This window comes from Galleria mellonella, unplaced genomic scaffold, assembly GCF_026898425.1.
Source record: "Galleria mellonella isolate WM207_F2 unplaced genomic scaffold, CSIRO_AGI_GalMel_v1 utg93, whole genome shotgun sequence".
Classification (NCBI taxonomy): Eukaryota; Metazoa; Arthropoda; class Insecta; order Lepidoptera; family Pyralidae; genus Galleria; species Galleria mellonella.
Window position 1 is genome coordinate 4120284 of NW_026442176.1, and position 18380 is coordinate 4138663.

An 18380-nucleotide genomic window follows, 5' to 3' on the forward strand; every position below is an offset into this window, starting at 1 on the left:
ATTTATTCCAAGTTTTATTTAAACATTTCAGTTATTATTATTATTAAAAGACGTGCTTTTTGAGGCTGAAAAACCTGTGACACTGCGACCTTTCCATAATCGTTTGTGCTCACCCTTTTTTTAAAGTTCGCTCCTAATTCCTATCAATGATAGGAATTTTAAGATGTTTTTTGTAGCGACGTTTTTTATCTCCTCAGGATATAGAACGTGTTTTCCAAAGAAAAGCATTCCAGTTAAGTGTACCTATATCTGAGATTCTAATCGACGGCTGCAATCAGATTAAAAATCAATTACTATTCCACAGGGGCAGTGAATCCTGCAGCGAATTTGATTGCACCCGTGTTCGCTTCGCGAGGTTTCTATTCATTGTATTGGGGTGTAGTTATTTGTGTTAAATTGGTATTACATTAATTATGTACATTGAAATTGTTCATAGGATTGCATTAAAAGCTCATACAGATGATGCATGACTGTTATCCCGGGATTCTGGCATCGAATCAGATCGCAAACCTCTGTATGGGTACTTCACACGAATAGCAACACACTAGGGAAACCATATAAACCATACCATAGTGCATTTTGTAATGATGCTTTTCATGTCTATAGCCGACGGTAACTATTATACTTTTTATCAGGTGGGCCGCGAGTTTCTTTGCCATTACATGACTTACATTAAAACTTACAACCAAATTGACAATCCTGCTTCTTTTTGAAGTTGGTAAAAAATTGTAAATAGACAATATTAGTATATGAAAGATATTTATGAAAAATTAATATGAGCAGTCTTAATAAGGTAATAAGGTAACATCTTTTGGAAATTTTGTCTGTTTGTTCATCTGAATGTTTGTTCCGGGATCACGCAGAAACTACTGAAACAAATTGGATGCGGTTTTCCCAATTGTGTTTCTGAAGATTTAATTTAAGCTGACGTATGATTTATCATGATTTAGACAGTATGTCTAGACGTAATTTATTTTTTTGGAATTCCTACTTCTAATTTTTTTTATTGTGTGATAATGGTATGGTGATCCCGCCTACGTTATCGGTGTATACTGGCGGGGCACCAGTGATAGATGAGGATGAAAGCAATTCAATTAGCCCATCCTGACAAATTCAGCAAGAATTAATCACGATGGTTTCCAGGGTGAACCAAATGGAGGTCGACCTGACGGGGTATATTGCTAGTAATGAGGCTATTTGACCCCATTACTAACAATCCCTTTCCCTTTCCTTCTGATTAAGATCTAGTGACTCTTTTACTACGATAATCTATTTAATTACTTTTCCCTCTTCTGACATCCACGCGTTCGAAGTAGCGGGCAAAAAACTAGTGTATTATAAGCTTGTTTCACTCTCGTACTGCTATTATGTGGTTTAAGATAGCTCAGTAGTTTATGGGAAAGGTCTATGTTCAGTCGTGGACAATTTTTGATTTTATTTTTATCTATTAAATTTTTTTTTTACTATTTTCAAATCGCTTAGTCATAGTTCATACCATGCACTATTTCCGCATCGGGGCTACAGAGACGAGTAAACGTGTGTGTTATTGCAGTCTCGAGTTTATTGCCCTCAACGTTCCCTAAAAGTCTTTATTGTGGGTTCCGTACGTATACATCAGAAATGCACGTCTCGACTCGACGCATATGCGCACCTCTAGTTTGCATTGAAGAGGACCGCGTAGCCCACGTTTCGTCTAGTGATGTACTGACGTCGATATATTCGAGTTAGTATTCGAATATATCGATGGTCTCAGAACTCGAATATATGATAGGTACTCAAGTATCAGAACTCGAATACACGGTATTCGAATATGTGATCCGACTACTTATAGTGTTCAAACACTACTCGTGTGTTATAAGTTTTACAAATTTATTACCCTTACTGTTCTTTAAAATCTTCCATCGTGTATTTTGCAAGAAGTATACATCAGAAATGCATGTTTCGATCCCACATATGTATATGCGTACTTCTAATGCGCACTGAAGTGGGTCGCGAAGCTCGTGTTTTGTCTAATGATTTGTCGAGTCAGGCTGATTGGACTACTAACACTAACTTTAATATCTATTTATGTGCTCAATATAAAAAACCAGAATATATGTTACTCCAAATATAGTATTCGAATATTACACATGTGTTAATAATAGGCATTATAATTTTCCGTATTATTTTTTTTAAAATATTGTCATTAGTTACCAAACGAATGATTAAATTACTGAGTATTTATCATGATCATAAAAGTAAAGTTGAGAAAGCAATTGAGAAAGTGCTTGCTTCTGTTAAGTTAATGTGTAAGATATTCAAGTAATTGTCTGAAATCAATATTATAAAATAAGAAAAAAATAATTCATATTCACGAAAACTTAATTTTTTTTATACAACTTAAAATGGCAAACAAGCTGACGGCTCACCTGATGTAAAGTGGTAACCGTCGCCTATAGACATGAGCAGTACCATGGAAATAACATTGTATACTGTTTCACCCATGATACTACCCATGCATTGGCATTCCTGAGGACTCAGGATTTATTCCTCTGTACCCAGTAAATTCACACCCTTCAAACCGAAACACAGCCATGCAAACACAGCTGCTTCACGGTTGAAACACGAATGGAACAGAGGTACCCAAGCAATCGACTTTTGTACAAAGTCTCCCTCTGGTAATTACGAGTATTTTAGAATAGTAATTTTTTTTGGACTTTACTGCCCATTCGGAATGAAATTTTTCTGTCAAGATGAACAAGTAAGAAATTTCTATTTTAATGAGATCCTAGAATACTCGAATCGCGAAAAAGATCGACTCGACACATCACTAGTTTTGTCGCTATAAAGTTTAAAATTGTACCGTCGTTGCGGGCTACATTTTTGGTTACAGACTTGCAGACGCTCTGCGGCTACGTCTCGTATGTGCGCCGTTAAAATTTGAGAACTCGCAATATTCCAGCTGGCAGTGAATAAAATGTTTTATAATTTTAAACTATGTTGCGGCCATAATTGTGTTTCATAGCAAATATTTAATTAAACATTACCGGAGTCAAACTAAGCCTGTAATATGGGTACTCTATAACTGATAGGCTTAAATACTTTTTTTTGTAAATACATATAACTTCATCATCGTGATCATCATATCAGTCATTAACTGTCTACTGCTTAATATAAGTCTCCCGTTTCATAGGTTTTTTTTTTAATACAACTTAGAATGGCAAACAAGCTGACGGTCCACCTGATGGAAAGTGGTAACCATCGCCTATAGACATGAGCAGTACCATGGACATAACAGAGTATACTGTTTCGCCCATGATACCCCCCATGCGTTGCCATTCCTGAGGACTCAGGTGTTATTCCTCTGTATCCAGTAAATTCACGCCATATCCCACCCTACAAACCAAAACACAGCCATGCAAAGACAATTGCTTCACGGTTGAAACACGAATGGGACAGAGGTACCCAAGCCTGTACCTTTTTGTACAAAGTCTCCCTCTGGTTGCCTGTAGTTCCCATGTTTGGCAAGCAGGTTGGCATTTTTTCAATGGATGATGATGGATGAAATAATAAATAACCCCACCTGCGCTATTGGTATACACTGGCAGGCACCAGTGAGGGATGATCGGTGAGGATGAAAAGGCAGGCCAGCTAGCCCATCATGACGAATTCAACGATAAATTAGTTCCAATGATTTTCAGGGGTAACCGTGTGAAGGTCGACCTGATAGGATATATTGACAGCAATGGGGACTAACCTCCTATGTTTTCATGGGTGTGTTTAAATTGATATGTGAGATATTGCCATAACAATGAAGTTATAAAGTACAAAGCTATAACACCATAGTCCTCAGGAATGGTAACGCATGAAAGGTATCATGAGCGACACAACACACTCTGTTATGTGCATACTAGTCATGTATATATCACTTTTATTTAGTTGTTAAGCATGTTGAGTCTCCCATCCGAGAAATAGGTATTGGCGACCTGCACGCATGCTAAAGGTAAAGGAGTTAAGGGGCCGCCTGAAAATCAGCCTTATACAGGTACATCTCGTTGGAGCTGTACATATATAGCAACAGCTGAGGCGGCTCCTATTACCAGCAAAAATAATTGTTTTTTTTTTAGTGTTTTTTTTTAATTTTTATTACTGGTAATAAAGATTATCTATCTATCTATTTATTCATCAAGTGGGCCGTCAGCTCGTTTGCTATTTTACGTTGTATAAAAAGTTTAAAAAAAAAAAGTAACGAACCAGATGGACTGGAATTATGAATATTTAATTTCCCAATTAATACCAATAGTAAACACGGAAATTGCGCCCCAGACGTAGACTCTTCAAACTTTAATATTTGCAAAATTATCGAGCCGTGAACATTTGTTAAAGCAATCGGAAAATCATTTCCGCCATTCCCCCATGCGGAAGGGAGATTTCGCGAAATGAGTAAGCATTCCGCAAACTGGTTATCCGGTTTGCTTAAGGTATTTGTGAGTCAATCCGGTTGTAAACAATGTGATGTCTGTGTGCTGAGACAGGTTAGAGACAGATGTATGTATGTATAATAAAATTGTAATCAAACATTGGGGTCGAATTTCCACTATTTCTGTAAATCAATCTCTAAATTATGAAACTTATGAACTCATCACAACAATAGTAGCTAATCATCATCTTTTATATTTAATAATAATAATAGTTAATTTATTTGCTAAAAAACATGACATACAGATGCTTGCAAAATTTTAATATTTATAGTAATTTTTTCAAATACCAATGATAAAATATTATTTTTCTTTTTTTATGCAACTTAGAATGGTAAACAAGCTGACGGCCCACCTGATGGAAAGTGGTAACCGTCGCCTATAGACATGAGCAGTACCGTGGACATAATAGAGTATACTGTTTCGCACATGATTTCCCCCCATGCGTTGCCATTCCTGAGGACTCAGATGTTATTCCTCTGTACCCTGTAAATTCACGCACACCCACCCTGTAAACCGAAACACAGCCATGCAAATTTTTGCTTTGGTTAGAAACACGAATGGGACAGAGGTACCCAAGCAATCGACTTTTGTACAAAGTCTTACGTGCTTATAAAGTGCAATTATTTTCTAGTCTAACAAGACCTTAATTGAGTTTTAACAATTATCCAAAAGCCATTTTGGATTGCTCTTAAATTGTCACAGTGTCTTTATATTTGTAGTATTTTCTGGAATATTAATAAATATATATGTATATCCTATACATATATTATTAATTTATATATTACTTATATTTTATATTATTTACATATTAAATATATGCATATTCGTTTATATTTATGTATGCATTATTTACTTTGTATAGGTATACATTTTCATGACCTACTCGTATTTAAATAATGAAGTACCGCGTTCGTGATTCACTGTTCATTCCAAAGGTTGACTAGTAGAGAATGCTACTAGCAATAAATCCGCCTTTTGTATCTAATTTTCATTTGTCAATGAAGTTATTTATATAAATAAAATTATAATAACTATTTAATATCACAGCGAAATCTGACCAATATGAACTAAAATTCTAATAGATTTAAAACAAATTCACCTATAGACAATGTATAGTATCATTGACATAATTCGGTCCTAAATTAGTGAAATTATTGCTTAAAATCGCTTAGAGAACATAGAAAATGCATCAACATTCCAACTTTTCCATTTCAAGTTGTTTTTAAGTTTATCTATGAAACTCAAAAGATTAATGTTATAAAATCATAGTATATATTAGAAATAAATATATTTTCAATTAAATTAATCCACAAATAATGGCAGTAATGAAATAAATTTACTATTCAAAATATGTGGTTTAAATCTAATAAATAGTCTTTACTGGAATAAAATATTTCTTTCATTCAAATATATATATATTTTTTTTTCAAAATTGACTTTTAAATTTAAAGTAATTTACTTTAACATATTATTTTTATTACTTAATACGATTATTCATTAGTAGGACAAATATTAAAATCGAATACACACTTTTGGAAATAACATCTACTTTCAAATTTCCATCTAATTGAGCTAGAAATATGTATATTAAAATCTCTCAAGATAATAATATCAAAGTTTATGAACAATATTTACTTGTAACTTGTAACTATTGAATTGTTAAACGAACAGACCGATTACTGATTGTAAAGGCGAAAACTTTCGAACGGCCCCTTGGGCTCTCTCGTTTAAACTTAAAACTTCGCCATTTTGTGTTACTGTGGCGCAAACATATAAGAAAAATATATATGTCACTGTTTTTTTTTTGCTTTTTTCTATTATTTTCTCCATCCACATACGAAAGAAAAACGAAAGTAATATTTTATGTTACTTTTAATATCTTTTTCTGGTATTTTATTTATACATTAGTATATCGTCATAGTCGTAGAATACTGACGGACCTGCCGAAGATTATGTATAAAGATCCGTCAGTATTCTACGACTATGACGATATGTATGTATACAAGACGAACTTATGCTAAAAGCATTCTTTCCCAATTAACCTTAGGGAAGTGTCAGAATACTCGAATGCGATACTAGTAATAATTGATATACATACATACTAAAATTTACATACTTTTTTAGGAGACTTTGTACAAAAGTCGATTGCTTGGTAGAACCATTCGTGTTTCAACCGTGAAGCAGTTGTGTTTGCATGACTGTGTTTCGGATTTGAATGGGATATAGCGTGATTTTACTGAGTACAGAGGAATAACAATATATATATATATATATATATATATATATATATATATATATATATATATATATATATATATATATATATATATATATATATATATATATATATATATATATATATATATATATATATAAATGTCGAGAAGAACTCAATATATTAGTGCGGTACCGATATTAGCCATGTCTGATAAGTAGTATTTGATAATATATAATTTTCCATTGCATTAACATAGATACAGTTGAAAATTGGCTTTTGTATTTTATATAAGTGAAAGGCTATTAGATAGATATATAGATAGATACTCTTTATTGTTTCCTCCAAAAGATTACAATAGTAAACTTATTATAAATATAAATAATTACAAGAAATAATCACAATAAAAATTAAGGCTATAAATTATTATTATATTCATTATATCCGCCGTGTGGTCCCGGCGCAGAATGGGCTTCCTTTCCTATGTCGTAAGATCTGATTAAGGGAACATAATGGTACAGGGATGGACGATAGTGTTCCTCTTAAAACATGACTAAAAGCCTAACTGCGGTTGCCAATCCGTTTGCCAAGCGTGGCAGCTACTGGCAAAACTCCCTTTCTGGGGAAGGCTTAGTTTTTAGGCTTTCATCAGTGGACAGTTTACGACAGATATGAAGCTGATGATTTATTACTTCCAATTTACAGATATTACCTGTAAAAACTTTAAATTAATCCGTAGAATGAAGTTTAATAAAATAACTTACTCACTAATTAGTTCAGAGCCCCGTATGCTGAATGCGAGACTTGCTTTTATGAGATTAAATATGAATTTAACGTAAAAATTAAAGGAACACGAAATAAAATGGCGGGAGTAAACCAATCTTTTTTTTTTTGGTATTTAATTGATAAAAAGTATAATCCACTTACAGATACACGATGTGTATTATAAAATTATATTTAATAATATAATTTTACGTTATTCAAATTAAATATTGTACTCGCATTTATAGGGTACTTATATTCGATTTATATACATGTTTTATACATTTTTTTCTTTCTCTCTTTATTCCATATTGTACTCAAGTATAGTAATAAAAACATTTATTTTTTTATGTAATATACGAAGGCGAGCTTATCTCCAATAAGAGATTTCTTCCAGCAATCCTTTTCATGTGAATTGAATTATTTAAAAATAAAAATAGGCAGTCATACGATTTGTGTATATTGCAATAAAAACATTTAAAATTTTGAGCATAAATATATTTATAACTAGCTGACTTCGGCAAACGTTGTTTTACCAATTACATTATTTCTAGAACTATATATAGAAATCCATCGTACTACAATTATTATATTCAATTGCCATCTTGCAACCCTGTTGTTGTATGTATGTATTTTTCAATGCTAAATCATATTATAATAAAATACAAAATTTTGTCAAAAAATTAAAAAAAAGTTTTAGGGGTGGGTCATCCTTGTCATTGTGGGGTATAAAAAATAGATGTTGGCCGATTCTCAGCCCTACCCAATATGCACACAAAATTTCATGAAAATCGGTAAAGCCGTTTCGGTGGAGTTTGGTAACAAACACCGTGACAAGAGAATTTTATATTTTAAATAAAAACTACATAAAATATATAAACTTTGTAAACATACAAATATTGGAATAAATGATAGATAAAAAACACAATATATCGGATGGTAATAAATGCTCCTTTCCACTCAGGGTTTGCTGGAAGAGAACTCTTACAGTGTTAAGCTCGCCTGTTGTACATCTTCATTTAATATATAAGTATGTAATTTTTGTGTATAATAAAGTATAAATAAATATTAGTATATATTCTCTTGTTTTTCATTTTATTTTTTAATGTATTACACATGTACTGTTGGTGTGCCTTGATAAATAAATAAATAGTTTATATTTCTTTTTTTTTTAAATTATGTAATAAATAAATCAATACAGAATAATATTTAAAAAGAAATATAAAAAATAATATTAGGATTTTTAATAATCACTTTAATTTTAAAAATCTGATTTTAAAAAAATATAAAGTGATTAAAATCTGTTAAAAAAATAGCTACGTAATTTAGAATCTTCTGCTTTTCGAAGCCACTTAAGAATATTTATTTATATATCCGGTCCGACTTCGCACGATTAGATATTTTTTTTTTAATAATATATAGTCTATTTTACTCGTTGATAATTTAGCTTTTTATAGATGAAGTAATTTTTAAAATTTAGTAATATTCAAGTTCATCCATTACAAACAAATAAACATACAAACAAATCTTCTCTAGATACAGAAAAAAAAAATAGAAAGTAATCAATGATTTTATTGATTTATTAGTGAATTATCCCCAATACGCAGTGACGCGTGAAAATTCATTTTGCTTGAATACCATACACTCGAGTGACATTGATATGGGTACAGGAGGCATTTCGGGTCACTTCTCACTTAAACGACTTTTAATTAGTTTCAAACAGGTGAAATTAATATGGCCGATTTGTGGGAATCCACGGACTTCACGATGGGTTGACACTCGCCTCAAGAAATCTTTGTTTACTTTGGAATGTGTTTTAATTGCTTACTTTAGGGGGGAAAGGGTTTGTTAGTAATGGAGACTAAGAATCCCATTGCTAGCAATATACCCAATCAGGTCGACCTCCACGCGGTGCCCCCTGGAAACTATCATGGTTAATTCCTAATGGATTTATCATGATGGGCTAACTGGCCTATTTTCATTCTCATCTATCACCTTTCACTGGTGCCACGCCAGCGTATCCCAGGCGGCGTAGCGCAGGCGTTACCATTCCATTTTCCCTTATTAAAAAAAAATAAATTGCTTACTTTAGTAGGTGGTAGGTATAAGTTACCTACAAGTATATTTATGTTGATGATTAATTTTTTTATTATATGTTTGTAAGGTAAAACACCGCAGTGGATGCGTTTTATAAGGGAAAGATTCCGTCTGTCGAGGAGGACTAACCTGGCATTGGCCTCGTGAGTTTTTCTGCTGTAGGTGATCGGCAGTTCTTCCTCAACTCCTATATGCACGCACACACAAATTCTTACAGGTTCTTCAGCGCACATACAGTTTAAAATACACAAATTACGTTTATTTTACAGGAGCAAGCGTCCGCGCACACGCCTCTATTGAGTCAGTACTTTTTTTTATTCGTTAATGTAAGGTGGGAGAAAAATAATAATGACGGACTCCAATATTGTAAAAATCTGTGTTTTATTATTAAGGGATTAAGGTTTTATTTTGAACATTATATATTTTATTTTGAACACTATATGTTCATTAAGGTAATCCATTTATTAAAACTAGTGTTAGTATTTAGTAATACATTTTTATGATTCCAATATATTATATAAAATAAAAAAAATAAGGTTTAAAAAGAAAATATGTTTATTCTACTATTTATGGTTGGCTGTAAGAGATTGCTTCTAGCGATAAGACCGCCTTTTGTATATGTACATTCTGTGTAAATACTTCTTGTATACATTTCTATTTTGCACAATAAAGAGTTTATTATTATAATTATTATATTTCTTTGATAGAAAAAAAATACCAAAAATTTTTTTTATTCAAAAATAATAATTTATTTATTTTGTTGTATCAACCGTTAACTGTCCACTGCTGAACATAGGTCTCTATTGGTTTTTTTTTTCAGTAGTTGCCACACTTGGCAGGCAGGTTGGCAACCCTAACTGCGGTTGCCTTGGAGATGTAGTATAGTAAGCATAGTAGATGTTAATTATGTGTTGTAAATTTATATGCGTTTTTGATAATGTTTTCAAATCATGCAATTTTCATTTATCTTAATGTGTTTTATTTTAATTAAAAACTAATTAAATAAATTTTGCAGTATTATTTGAAATGGTGGTGTTTGCTATGGCCAGATGTAAATTAGTTTTAATATGTATTTTTTTTATTAAATTTTCTATAACATCATCTAATGCAGGTACGTTTTTTTTATGCAACTTAAAATGGCAAACAAGGACAACGGTCTAACTGATGGAAAGTGGTAACCGTCGCCTATAAACTAAAATAGAGTTATAAAAGTACAGCTTTAGTACCATGGACATAACAGAGTATACCGTTTCGCTCATTATAACCCCCATGCGTTGACATTCCTGCGTACTAAGGTGTTATATCTCTGCACCTTGTTAATTCACTGTCATATCGCATCCTTCAAATTGAAACACAGCCAAGCAAACAATTGCTTCACGGTTGTAACGCGAATGGGACAGAGGTACCTATTAGTAAATGACTTTTTAAAAAAAAAAATCTCTATTTAGTAGCGTGTTTTCAAAACCACGTCTTTTCATTGACTCCTCGCTGTAGGTGAAATACAAATTTCCTATCGTTAAGTAACAAAGTATTATGTTCTTATGTTTAAGTTATTGAAACTTAGTGACGGCGTGTAACAGTGTTGCGGAGAGGTTCACTCGCGAAGTTATTACCCCCCGACATTAAAAGCAGTTGGCGTAGAAAATTTATTTTCTTCTTAACGGCGGTTACAAAGTTACATATTTATTTACTTTGTTAACTCTGGCACGTTCACGGCTATATGAACTAAGCAGCATTTTAATACATGAGTAGATTATATTTAGAAAAAAAAAAAAAAATAAAAGATCATTTTGCAAGTAAAATGGATGATATAATATAATTGAATCTAAATGTAGAATATTGTATGCAATACATATTTCTAAATATATGACTAATGTAACTGAATTAAAAATAAAGGCATGCATGTATAAAGTTACAACAATAACTTGAATATCAATAATACACAAAATATATAATATTTCCTAAACTTACCATATTCATTGCAATAAATTTCATCAAATGAAATAAAAAAAAAAATTACGCTTTAAACGCGTCAAAATTAATATTAGCTTATCTGTTCTTATTTTAAAATGAATAATACGCAAAGAAATTACTACAGAGGGTTCATCTTTCTGATGAATATGGGTACGCACCCACAGAGATCATAGCTGTCACTATCCTATCCCACTTTCTCCCATATAGTGATATCTTCTCCCTTTGTCTAAACTTTTATAAAAATCTTTTAAAAAACCCACTTAAATCTTTTTCCAAAAATTCCAGTATCCAATTCGTTTGTCCAGTGGCGACTTATGGCCATAAACCCCCCAATGAATACGACCAATAATGTGTGCTCTTCTATCCGAAAAGAGGAGGATTGCAGATGTTGGTAGATACTGAAGGCTTATACCTAACAGTGGATAGATACCGACTGAACTGATGAATGAATGATGAATATGCAAAAATCGATGACGAGGTCATCTATATTATATGTTCAATGTAATGTATATGAATTTCGGAAGTTTTTATGAATTGAACAATTTAATATTTTTTTCCAAAAACAAAAATCCAATTATGATAAATCTGTAATGTAAATAAGCAATATTTCATTGTTCTTAATTTAAACGAAAAATTTACGCAGGGATGTACAATATTGTGTTTTTTTTTTAAATATCGTCTATCTATAAATACATTAGATTTTGGAATATTTTAATTTCGAACGCGGAATCTTATGTCAAATGCAGAATGTGTAGAGATAAAAACAGAATTTTACTACAAAAAATTACACCAAATTAAATTTGCGACAAAAATAATATGAAATTAACAGGCTCGTAAATCCAATGAATTATAATAAGAATGGTTTTGAGTTAGCCCAGAAAATACAGCTGTATTAAGAACTTCATTCTTTTAGAAATTGCTTAATTTTCAATTTCTAAAACAACGAGTATAAAGAATCGTTATCGTTCTTATATTTAATTTTATTGTTTGTTAAAATTACATTAAAATATGGGACAAACTTTGGTGCAAAAAACTAAAACATCAAAACATTTTTTATATGTGTTTTGCAGGGATACCCGAAGCTTGCATGTCTAGTTTCCGATGGGACGACTGTGGGAAACCGCCGACACCAGTCAAGAAGACCAGTCTGGAAGCCAGGGTCCAGATGCGAGGTGGGTATATGGCGAGGGTGTCTTCCTAACATCAACATGTTCTCGGACGAGTATGAATGCATGTCAACATGTGTGTTCACGGCCCGCGCCATGCCAGAGGATTATCATAACCACCTTAAACCCGAAGAAGATTTTGCATCTTTAGAACATGGAAGTACTACACAAAGTGACATTAATGTAACTATCGAGTTAGGTAATAGTACAGTTACAGTTAGTGATGGTAAAACTACAGATGTTTCGAATACGACAAATGATGATGGTGGTGGAGCTACAGCACAAACTGATGTCGCTACAGGTGATGATGCTGTACAAGAAACAACGGCTGTTGCTACGTAACGACTTCTTTGGAAAAAAATAACACCATAAATGTATGACAGAAAAAATAAAATAAAATAAACTTTTTCTTTTTTTTGCAAAGCAATTTCCGTGATGTTCTGGATGCCTAAGGAGAATGGTAATTAGAGTTGGGTAATATACCTCCGTGTATGTCTGTCCCGGCAAAGAATAGGCCATCCCTTTTTTTCCAGTGGGTGTCATAAGAGGCGACTAAGGGTGGGCGAGCGATGGGCAGCAGCGTCGCTCTTAAAACATCTATAAAGCCTAACTGCGGTTACTAATCTGGCGTGGCAACTACTACTAAAACCCCCCAAGGGGAACGATTATATTCAGCAGTGGATTTTAAGAGCTAATATGATGATGTGATGATGAATATATAGCAATATTATAATATTATAATAATATTTTAGTTACAAATCTATATACTAGTCCAATAACGAATATACTTACTAACTTTTAACATATTCGTAAAATTGATATCCGACCGATATGGGCGATATCGACATGGATGATAACCTTTTTTCCACCATCAATATCCAGAGACACCCAATATATAGATATCGGATCGATATTCATATTACCCATGCTTAAAGGTAATCGCTTAGCATCAGGTTTACTATATATACAGGATTATATATAGCTGATATTGCAATATGTCGCATTTTACATGAGACCTATATAAGATGAATACAATAGGGTAATTTGACTCGCATAAGTAGCAATGAACTATTAATAGTGTCCATAACTTTTGCTTGCCGAAAAGTAGAAAAGTCGTAGTTATCTGCTAATTTTCAAAAACAATTTATCAACTCCCAATGTTCCTAATTTATTATTTAAAAATTTCTCTGCTAATGAACTCAAAACTAACATGTAATAGTATTTTTATTAAGATGTTACTGAAAATTTGGATATTGATAACAAAAATGTATTTGAAAAATTCCGAAGCAAAATATGAAGCAGGCGCAAAGGTTTTAGTGGTAGATTTATAAGCAATGTTTTCTATGATTAACGTTTTAGTTCGAGAGCAGAGATTTTTTTAAATAATCAATCAGAAACATTCAAAAATGTTAAATTGTTTAGAAATAGATAAGGGTGGTATTGCCACATTTCGGTAAGCAAAAGTTACGAATGCTCTTTTGAACTTTTTCATAAGTAAATGAAATTATTACATTACATATATTATGTATGCAGCCGCAGTTGGGGTTTAGTAATGTTTAAAGATGTATGCCGCGGCCCATCCCTCGACCATTAAATTTAGTTTAAATCTTAGTCGTCTCTTACGACATCCAAAGAAAAGGAGTAGTCCATTTAGACCACATGGCAAGTATAATTAAAAATAATAAACAATAACCGTAACAATCGAAAGCAGGTCTAGAAAACGACAAGCAAAGATTACAAAAGCAATCTTAGACACTCCAATCCCCTGTACCAAGTACCATTAATCTATTGGTCAAACAATAGAAGTTAATAAACGTGGGCCGTGCCACGGTGTCCATAATAAATTTGCAATAAATACGGTGCATTGTGTTGGAGATAGATTAATTTAGTCATCGCCATCGCGCGCAGGCGTGCAAGATTTATTTACAGAGTACGGGGGCTTGAAAAATGAACATTATCGGCGGGTTTTAATAGTGATTGTATGTTTGAACATGCGTAGGGTGATGTTGATGAGTGCCAGGATCTAAATTGGAGGATGACTCATGTTGAATTTCTACTCTTAGAAATAAAGTCTTTATTTTCTTGAAATACATATATACGTATTTATTTTATTAAATTATTTTAATTTACTTTCTAATTTTCTTACTAATATTATTGACTAGCTCTTACCCCCGATTTCGTCCTCGTATCGAGGATATGTGACCGCGATAAAAGAAGCCTATATCCGTCCATCTCATATAGTATGTACCAAATTTCATAGTGATTGGTTAAGCCGTTAAGAAAGTAAGATAACAAACAAGATAATTTACTTTCACATTTATAATATTAGTAAGGAATATATATGTAAACTTTAATATTTAGCATTGACAAGGACGCAAGCTATCCTATCTTTATCCCGGCCAATCAATCAATATGAAGGACATCGCCTATGGTCTTCCATCATATTCCAAAGACTATATGTATTTATATATATAATTATATACATATATATAACTATATCTTAAAATACTATAAGTTTTCACATTTATAAAGATAGTACCAATAAATAAATCAGTATATGAAGAAAGCTTACCTAAAAGCGAGCTCGTACAAGCAAATACAGTGCAGGTCGACTCTTCATTAGATGGAGCGATGATCTTAAATGCATTGCAAGGAATTAATGAAGGTGGCTTGGGATCGTTCCTTATATCAGTTTAAAGGGGGAGACTTTTGGTCAGCAGTTGTATGTTAGTATGAGTAAGTAGACTAAATATTTTTTTTTACCAAATACGTTTCGAGATCTCAGTGTCCAACATGAAGCAAATAGTATCTAATAATAGTTTTTGAACAATCAGACAAACGATCTATCGATTGACTCGAGATCAACAATGCCTTATATAATGTACAATCCACTGTACGCAAGACCCCATAACTCAATACATAAATAATACACGCCACATCATCCCGTAGGCAAACATTCTCCACCCGAGAGCTATTGAATATAGTCGTAAATTGTTGTTTGTTGTGTACTGGAACAATGTTGTCACAGTGAGTTGATAATGATTATTGTTGTTGCCAGGAAATTGGTTGCATTGTTGGTTGGATTTTAATTGGGCAAGTGAATTAATTAAACATTATTAAACTACGAATGTTGTATTCCAATAATTATTTAATTTTACCTTTTGAGACTATAGGCCAAGATTTCGGTTGAACTAAAGTAGGACTTTGTGTGTAGATTATGCGATAACTGCGTTAAATTTTGACTTTCTTTCAAATGATTTCACAAGTTAAATATAGTATTCCACAAAAAACCGACTCCAGTTGTGACGAAAGCAGTTTTTTTAATCTAAAAACTGAACTAGTCAACCGAAGTGATGCACATATGTGTATTTTGTGTACTCAAACGGTATCTTTGCCAGTTCCAAAGCGATATTGATCATTCTTTTGAGAATAGGTATTAATTTTGATTATCTATACAGTAACATTGACTTACAGTATAGTATAAAAGTAAAATTCTCATAGTTATTAATTCTCTGGACCACATAAACCAAAACCGCATTGAAATCAGACCATTTATCTGCGATATACGGATCCTACAGGCAGAGGCGTTTAAACTTCCAACTATCTCGATTCTTTGGACATAAAGAAGAAAATCTTTTGTTTCAAACAGAATCAGGTCCAGCAATCGTCACATACATTTGAAGCATATTCTCTGCCGTCTGGTTCATATTGACCGAAACTCCTTGAGGACTGTGTTGACGTGGAACCATTCTTCACTTTCGGCAGCTGTCCCTTTGATATATTGTTATTGTATCATACTGTATAAGCCGTCCAGTTACAGAGAGCTCCAGTGAAATCTTACTGCGATCTGGTTTCATTCAACTTAAGCAAGTGAAAGGGAGGTGGCAGAGGTCTCAGTGCACTGGTCATCGAGTACGCGGTATATAATGTAAGTGTATCGAATTGTAGAGACATATCTCACGTTTTGTGGGCTTTAGCGTCCGGGGAACGTCTGAGAGGTATGCAGCTCGAATATTACATTTAGTTATACGAAAGACTGAATAGCTTACGGTATATTATAATATTACTGTATTTATTATTACTTTTTTATGTATTTTGCCCTCGTAAATTAGGAGTAACAGTACCAGAGGGAGACTTAGTGCAAAAGTCGTTTGCTTGGAAACCTCATTCCCATTCGTGTTTCTGCCTTGAAGTAGTTGGGTTTCTATGGCTGTGTTTTGGTTTGAAGGGTAGAATATAGCAATGAAATTACAGGGTACAGAGGCATAGCATCTAAGTTCTTTTGAATGGCAACGCATAGACGTTATCGTTGAAGACATAGTATACTCTGTTATGTCCATGGTACTGTTTATGTTTAAATACGATGGTTACAACTTTTAATCATGTAGATCGTAAGCTTGTTTGCCATTTTAAATTGCATATTTTTTTTTATATATTAATCTAGGATTTGACCTAGCTATGTACAAGATAAATAAAAATTACTGCTTACTTTAATCTACGAAGTATTATAACAAATAAAATGATAAACACAAATAAAATGATTAGAAAGCGTTCATTGGTACAAAAGATTCTAAAATTAATCATTTAGATTTATACCTGCTTATACTATAATACCTTTAACTACCTAGCGATATGATAGTGACGCCTCCTAGTGACAAGCGTTTCTAGAAAGTTCGTAATATATTTTATCTAATAGCTACGTACGTGCAATTCCTAGCACGAAGCAACCAACAAAAATTATTTAATGATCTAAGGATATATTTTTGAAAAATTCAGTGTCAAAATTCAAATAATTTTGTAAGATTGAAGAACTAACATTTGGAAACATATCGAATAATATCCACACGGCACGTCCGTATTCCATTGGGGTATGCAGAAACAATGAACGGCAAATTCCCGATTCGAACAGATCGCTTTTGATTTTTTTTTTCTATTTATACAAGACCGAGGGTTACAAATATTATTATTGGCGTATTCATAATTTGTTAGTACGTTATCTATGTACTTATCGTTCCTTTCAACTTTTAGAATCAATCAAATTGCTATGTGGTCCCGGTATAGAATAGACTACCCCTTTTTGCATCGTGAGTGTCATAAGATGCGAATAAGGGAATTTAATAGTCGAGGGATAGGTAGCAGCCTCCTTCTTAACTCGACTATTAAAAATTCAATAAAAAATAACTAAACATTTTATAAGTATAAAGTAGTTACAGTCACTCTTAACAGAAATACTGTATAATGCAGGTAAATACCAGTTAAAACCAGTTTAATTAAGAGTTTTATAAACTTCGCAAGTTGCAATGAAGCGACGGCGGTCGTGATCGGGTTGGGAACGATTCGTCCGATGCAAGTGTTTTTGTTAAATTGAAAGAGTTATAACTTTTCCATTTTAAATATATGTATTTATTTATTTATTTAAACTTTAATGCACAGTAAAATTCTATGTTTATTTGGCGGACTTAATACCAGGTGGTGTTCTCTACCAGTTAATCATTGGGCAAATCGAGAAATACGGAGACATTGCAGTTTTGAATAGAGAAAAAATAAATTCATATAATATTTATCTGGATGAAGAAATAATTTATCATCATCATATCAGCTATCATCTATCCATTGTTGAACATAGCCCTCCTCTAAAGAATGCCAGAAGAAACGGTCCTGAGCCACCTGCTTCCACTCACTTCCTGTAGATAGATAGATAGATAG

At 32.7% G+C, this 18380-nt stretch overlaps 1 pseudogene; it reads left to right on the plus strand.

The window, feature by feature from the left end:
- The window catches only part of LOC128202384 (uncharacterized), a 73055-nt pseudogene extending 59964 nt beyond the window's left edge, over nucleotides 1-13091 (plus strand).
- Nucleotides 13092-18380: the final 5289 nt, after the last annotated feature.